The sequence below is a fragment of the Musca vetustissima genome, unplaced genomic scaffold (assembly GCF_032173495.1).
Source record: "Musca vetustissima isolate MV318-11 ecotype Yass unplaced genomic scaffold, APGP_CSIRO_Mvet_v1 utg59192, whole genome shotgun sequence".
Taxonomy (NCBI): Eukaryota; Metazoa; Arthropoda; class Insecta; order Diptera; family Muscidae; genus Musca; species Musca vetustissima.
In genome coordinates this window covers 26797-33495 of record NW_026873536.1, presented here as the reverse complement: position 1 = coordinate 33495, position 6699 = coordinate 26797, and positions in this window count along the sequence as shown.

The following is a 6699-nucleotide window of genomic DNA, read 5'->3' as shown; positions in this document are numbered from 1 at the left end:
GACCCACAAGTCTACTCCTTCTCGACCTGAAAAGCAAAAGTTAAAAAAATGGATCCAAAATTGCGAAAACAAATTATAAATCAAATTATTTTTGAACACATTTTGTAGTGCTCTGATCACTGGTTGGAAAAGTGAAATCAGATTTTGAAAAATTAAATAAAATGAATACAAAATGTAGGATTTCACATAATAAAACCATATTTACATAATTAGCCGAATAATATTTACACAACTTCCAAGAAAATGTAACTATCTGTGGTACTACATTCTGAGCTTGGGCAATCCATCACGATATTTGCACCCTCTTGACGACTAGAGTTCAACAAATATTATTATTACTAATATTCAGTACAGCCCTTATAATTAATTGTCCAGATTTCCTTCACCGTGGGTTGTGTTCTAATGTTCGGCTGTCAATTGCGGCCTATAGATAGACTCGAAAAAGCACAAACTATTAAGTTTTCGGTCCACTTCATCCCAAAATTATTATCTGATCATCACCGAAAATTATAGGCGTTGTCCTTGACCATACCTGGATTCTTACAAATTTTCAAAGCGATCATCGCTTTATTTTCGCCCTCTAATGTGGTAATTGTTTACTAAATAATATATGAATACGTAAGCACCCGTAAATATTGAAGTGTAACTCCCACATCCGAGTACATACGACAATGTAATTGGTATCAATTTAAAGGTCAACCACTCCTCTTGGATGTACTATCAACTTCTTGTGTCTATATCCTTCAGGGAAAAATATATACGCTATAGAATAAAATTTTCACACAAATTTCCTTCACCGTGGGTTGTGTTGTCAAAACAGGCATGGTTATTCTTGCGGCCCGATTCCCTTCTCCATGTAAAAACACAAAAGTGAAGTTTTCGGACTTCATCAAAAATTAAGTATTTGGTCATCACCTAAAATTATATTAACCGACCTTTACCAAAACCAATAGTGGTCTTCATTGGGCCGAACACAACCTACATGCAAAATTTCGAGAAGATTGGTCCATAACTGTGGCCTGTATCGTATTTACAAATTATAATGGACAGACGGACACAACTATGTTGTCAGGGTATTATAGCTTTGTGCAGCCCCAAAAGTTTGTAACGCCGCGAAATATTGGCCCTAGACCCACATTTTAGTATACCGATCGTCATATCTCGACTAGCTGAGTCGATCTAGAAATGTGTGTCCGTCCGTCCATTAAAATTTGCAAACACGATACAGGTCACAGTTATGGACCAATCAACTCGAAATTTTGCATGTATGCTGGGTTCTGGCCAGTGAAGACCCCCTATTTTGGAAATGATCGGTTAATATTTAGGTGATGAAATGGACCAAAAACTTTATTTTTGTCGGTTTTTCTGGTCGCTCCAGAGGCCGCAATTTTGGTCCAAACACCGAATTGTTGCCTGGAGAAGGGGATCGGGCCATAGAATAAGCATGCCTGTTTTGATAAAGATTGGGCATTATTTAGCGGGTCAAATGGACCCTGACTTTTGTGTAGAAAATGACAAAATGTGTATTCTATGGCGTATATATTTCCTCCTGAAGGACATAGAGACGAAAAGTGTATATTATATCCAACTGGAGTAGTTTGCCTTTGAATTGATACAAATTGCATTGTCGTGTCTACTCGGATGTGGGAGTGACACTTAAATATATACAGGTCATTACGTATTCATATATTTTTTAGTAACCCATTACCACACTAGATGACGGAAATATAGCGCTTTGAAATTTTCCATGAGTATCCAGGTATGGTCATGGACAACGCCTATAATTTTCGGCGATGATCATATAAAAATATTGGTATGATGTGGATCAAAAACTTATTTTTTTAGTAGGGCTGGACTGAATTTTAGTAGGGCTGTACCGAATTATTATGATTATATAGCGAAATGCTTTCCATGCTCAGAATATAGAACCACAGAATGTTAGATTTTCGAGGAAGTTGTGTAGGGTATCATATGGTCGGCCCCGTCCGACTATACTGCTCGGCTCACTGGTTTATTTTACAGGGTGTTAAATAGAAGTGAACAAAGAGAAAACTCGGTACATTTTACAGTTGAGAAAGGCGAAAATGCAAACCAAGCTGCTAAAATTGTAAATGGTGTTTTTGGTTCCGATACTGTAACAGCTAAATATGTGTGACAGGTAGGCCGCTCGTCGGAAAATGTCGATAAAATTGGAGAACTAATCGAACTTGAACGGCCTGTTAGCAGTCGTAACATCGCCCATGAGCTAAAATTTTAATGCGTCCGCCATACAGTCCCGACTTGGGACAAGCTATTATCGTATTTTTCTTGCCTTGCAAAAGTTCTTCAATGATAAAAATTTGGTATCTATTGAGGATTGTGAGAATCTACTATTACATTTCTTTGGCAAATATAGAGGACTTCTGTGAGAGAGGCATTATGAAGTTACCTTTAAAATGGCAACAAATCATGCAACAAAACGGTGCAAATTTCGGACATTCCGAAGCATGAATTGAAAATAATGAATTTATTTTGCCAAAAACTAGTATTATCGGCAATAACGGTCACAATATTCGTGACAGAGAACATATCAAGGCATCGATTGATGCTATAACCATTAAAATATACTCTGGCACTGCTGAAACTCATTCTTTTCCAAATATTATATATATCAGTCTCATATAGGAATTTTTGGATGATTATCGTAAAATTGCTAATAATTTTCACTGTGATTAAAATCACCAATTCCATCTCTTTTATTTACCGTCATTTCATGTTAATATTTTGACACATGTCAATTATATTTCCAAAATGTAAATTTTGACTTGGACCTCATGCCATTATTAAACCGTTACCCATAATGATATAAGAGACCCCTCAAAGTCCTATGATTTGAAATATATAATTTTTTCCCCTCAGAAATTGACTTTTTGCCAAAAAATTAATGCCTGGCCCAAAATGCATTGGTATTTTAATTTTTCAATCGGAAACTGTCTATTTTATACAAACTCCTTTCACTATATCTACAGCCGAAATCGTTTATAACGACATATCTATTATAACGATCGAAAATATCAAGAAAAGTTCTGCCCTTTATTTTATATCACTTATAACGACATATAGCTTTTAGCGACCAATTTCAACGGTATTTTGAATATCAAAATAATGTCCCGGCCCTGTCTTTACAGAATTTGTGTTTCTTTTCCCATTAATTACTTTTAAATTTCATTAAATGAACATTGTTCCGACATTTAAAGTGACCTATAATAACGAATTTTAGGTTCCATCAATCGTACTTATTTTACACATTGATGAAATATATTAGCAGAACTCTGTACGTCGTCGTTGTTTTAAAACGCGAGGAGGCTTTAAAGCAATTAATTAATGCCATTTTTTTGCTTTGCTCTGCTGCTACTCTGTAAACTTTAATGACTTTCAGGCAATAGCAACACAAAAACAAGAACAACTTCATAGGCCATCACCTGCTGGGAAATGTTTCATTAAATGCCATTCATTAAAGCCAAAACGAATGAATTAAGCAATAGCAGCAGCAACAAATAAAAAAAGAAAAAAACACACTAGCCAGGGTTTGGCCACTGAACTGGATTTACATGGCTCGTTAGTGCGAATATTATAACGAAAAAATCAACAGTATTTCCGAATTTATGAAGATAATCATGGCAAATATTTTGGCAACGTTAATTGATTTTTTCTTCTTCTTGGTAGTCGGCCTACTCAACGGGGCCACTTGCAATCCTTTATTTTGTATTTTTTATCGTTTGGGTAACTTGAATTATAATCAGGTCATAAAGAAACGGTTACAATGTTCATCAGAAAAATTGCCATTTGATTATAAAATATTCTCGTGTATATTTTTTGGAATCTTTTATTAACATATTTCAACATCTTATTCACTTTCATTATGACTGTGGTGGCCACCCATCATCTACCAGATGTGAAAATGTCGACATGTTGCCAGCCGTAAGATTTATCGCTGTAATATATTTTTATCTTCTTCTTTTCGTGAGCTTAACTTAAACAACTTTCTCAACTAAATTAAAATAAGTTATCCTTTGGGTAAACGCGGCCACACACTAACACACACTGGCACACAGTCAGTCAGTCACACTCATTAGAAGGTAAGTTAAATTGTTAGCTTTCAACATTCTTTTGTGTGTCCGTTTCCGTTTTTTGTTTGTTTTGTTTTTTCGTCATGTCTGATGGTGATGACTATCCTGTGTGTGTCCATGGGCGACTATCTCTCTCTCTCACTCTCAGAAACTAATGAGTGTTAATTTGTAAATTTCTTTACATGTTAACATTATTGGGGTGATAAATGCCCACCGAGGAGAAGTTCTAGTTAAAACCAGTGAGCGGAGCAGTATAGTCGGACGGGGCCGACCATACAATACCGTACACAACTACCACTGAACTCAAATTTTCTACGGATGTGTATTCCGAGCCTGGGCAATATTTCGTGATATTTGCACAATCTTTCCCGATTAGAGGTAAACAGCACCTCTTCCTCACACTGACATATTTTCCGAATATTACGAGTATTCAGTACAGTTATTGTCCAGATTCCCTTCACCGTGGGTTGTGTTGTTGTAGATCGACTCGAAAATAACACAAAAAATTAATTTTTCGGTCCACTTCATTCCAAAATTATTATCTGATCATCACCGAAAATTATAGGCGTTGTCCTTGACCATAACTGGAACCTCATGAAACATTTCAAAGCGATCAGCGCTATGTTCGGCTCTCTAGAGTGATAATGGGTTACTAAATAACATACAAATACGGAGATACCTGTAAATATTTAGGTGTAACTCCCACATAAGAGCACATGCAACAATATAATTGGTCTTAATTTAAAGGTCATCCACTCCTCTTGGATATAATATAAACTTTTCGGGTCTATGTCCTTCAGGGGTAAATATATACGCTATAGAATACAAATTTTGTCATTTTTCACACAAAAGTCAGGGTCCATTTGATCCGCTAAATATTGAACGAACGGCCTGTGGAGCGACCAGAGAAACCGACAAAAATTTAGTATTTGGTCCATTTCATCCCCTAAATATTAACCGACCTTTCCCAAAAACAATAGGGGTCTTCATTGGCCAGAACCCATCCTACATGCAAAATTTCGTAAAGATTGGTCCATAACTGTGGCCTGTATCGTGTTTACAAATTATAATGGACTCTTACAAACTTTTGGGGCTGCACAAAGCTATAATACCCTGACAACATAGTTGTGTAGGGTATAATTATCTGAAGTTACAAAAGGAATATTAGAAAAGAATTTGCCAATTTAATATAATTTCAGTTCTTCAAATGTGTCATAATATGAGAAAATATTTTAAGGGGACCCACTATGGGCCAGAGATGACACGTACAAAGGATGCAAGGACGCTGATTACGATTCTGCATTATTATCTTTTTTTCGGCAGATGACTGTACCGATAGATTTCTCGTAAATTATCGATCAAACAATTTCAGATGTATGTTGGAAGCATGACATTTCGCCGTAAATTAAATTATATTACTGTTTTTTGGTTTGTGCATTCAGTTGTGAGTTGTAGGGTGTTAAAAATGGAAGTGAACAAAGAGAAAATTCGGTACATTTTACTGATTTTCTTGGACAAAGACGAAAATGCAAGCCAAGCGGTTAAAATTGTGAATGGTGTTTATGGTTCCGATACTCTAACAGCCATGGTTCCGTAGATTTAGTTCAGGGATTTTTGATGTTAAAAATGCACCTCGCCCAGGTAGACCGGTCGTCGAAAATGTTGATAAAATCAGAGAAATGATGGACAGGCATTTTAGCAGAAATGAACAACAGGAGAGGTGTCGTGGTCCACCAGGACAACGCTAGGCCACACACATCTACAGTGACTCCACAGAAACTTCGGGAACTTGATTGGAAATTTTAATGCATCCGCCATACAGTCCGGTCTTGGTACCAAGGGATTATTATATTTTTCTTGCATTGCTAAATTTCTTTAATGATAAACCAGTGAGCGGAGCAGTATAGTCGGACGGGGCCGACTATATGAAACCCTAGAAAACTTCCACGAAAATCTAACTTTGCGTTATTTGCACCCTCTTGCCAACCGACTAAAGGTCAACAAATATTACTAATATTCAGTAGACGAGGGCTGTACTTGTCCAGATTCTCTTTACCGTAGGTTGTGTTGTGATGTTGGGCTTTCAATTGCGGCCTATAGATCGACTCAAAAAAAAAAAAAAAACACACACACACACATAAAAAGTTAATTTTTTGGTCCACTTCATCCCAAAATTATTATCTGATCATCACCGAAAATTATAGGCGTTGTCCTTGACCATAATTGGAATCTCATGGAAAATTTCAAAGCGATCAGCGCTATATTTCCACCGTCTAGGTTACTAAATAATGTCTGAATACGTAAGAACCCGTAAATATTTAAGTGTAACTCCCACATCTGAGTACATTCGACCATACGACTATCAACTTCCCGGGTCTAGGTCCTTCACGGGCAAATATATATGCCATAGAATACAAATTTTGCCATTTTTCACACAAAAGTCAGGGTCCATTTGACCCGCTAAATATTGACCGATCTTTATCAAAATATGGCGGAAATTGGCCATTCCGAAGCATGCTAAATAAAGTCATATAGTTCATATAAAAATAATGGATTTTTCCCCAGCCTAATATATATTTTTTTTTCAAAC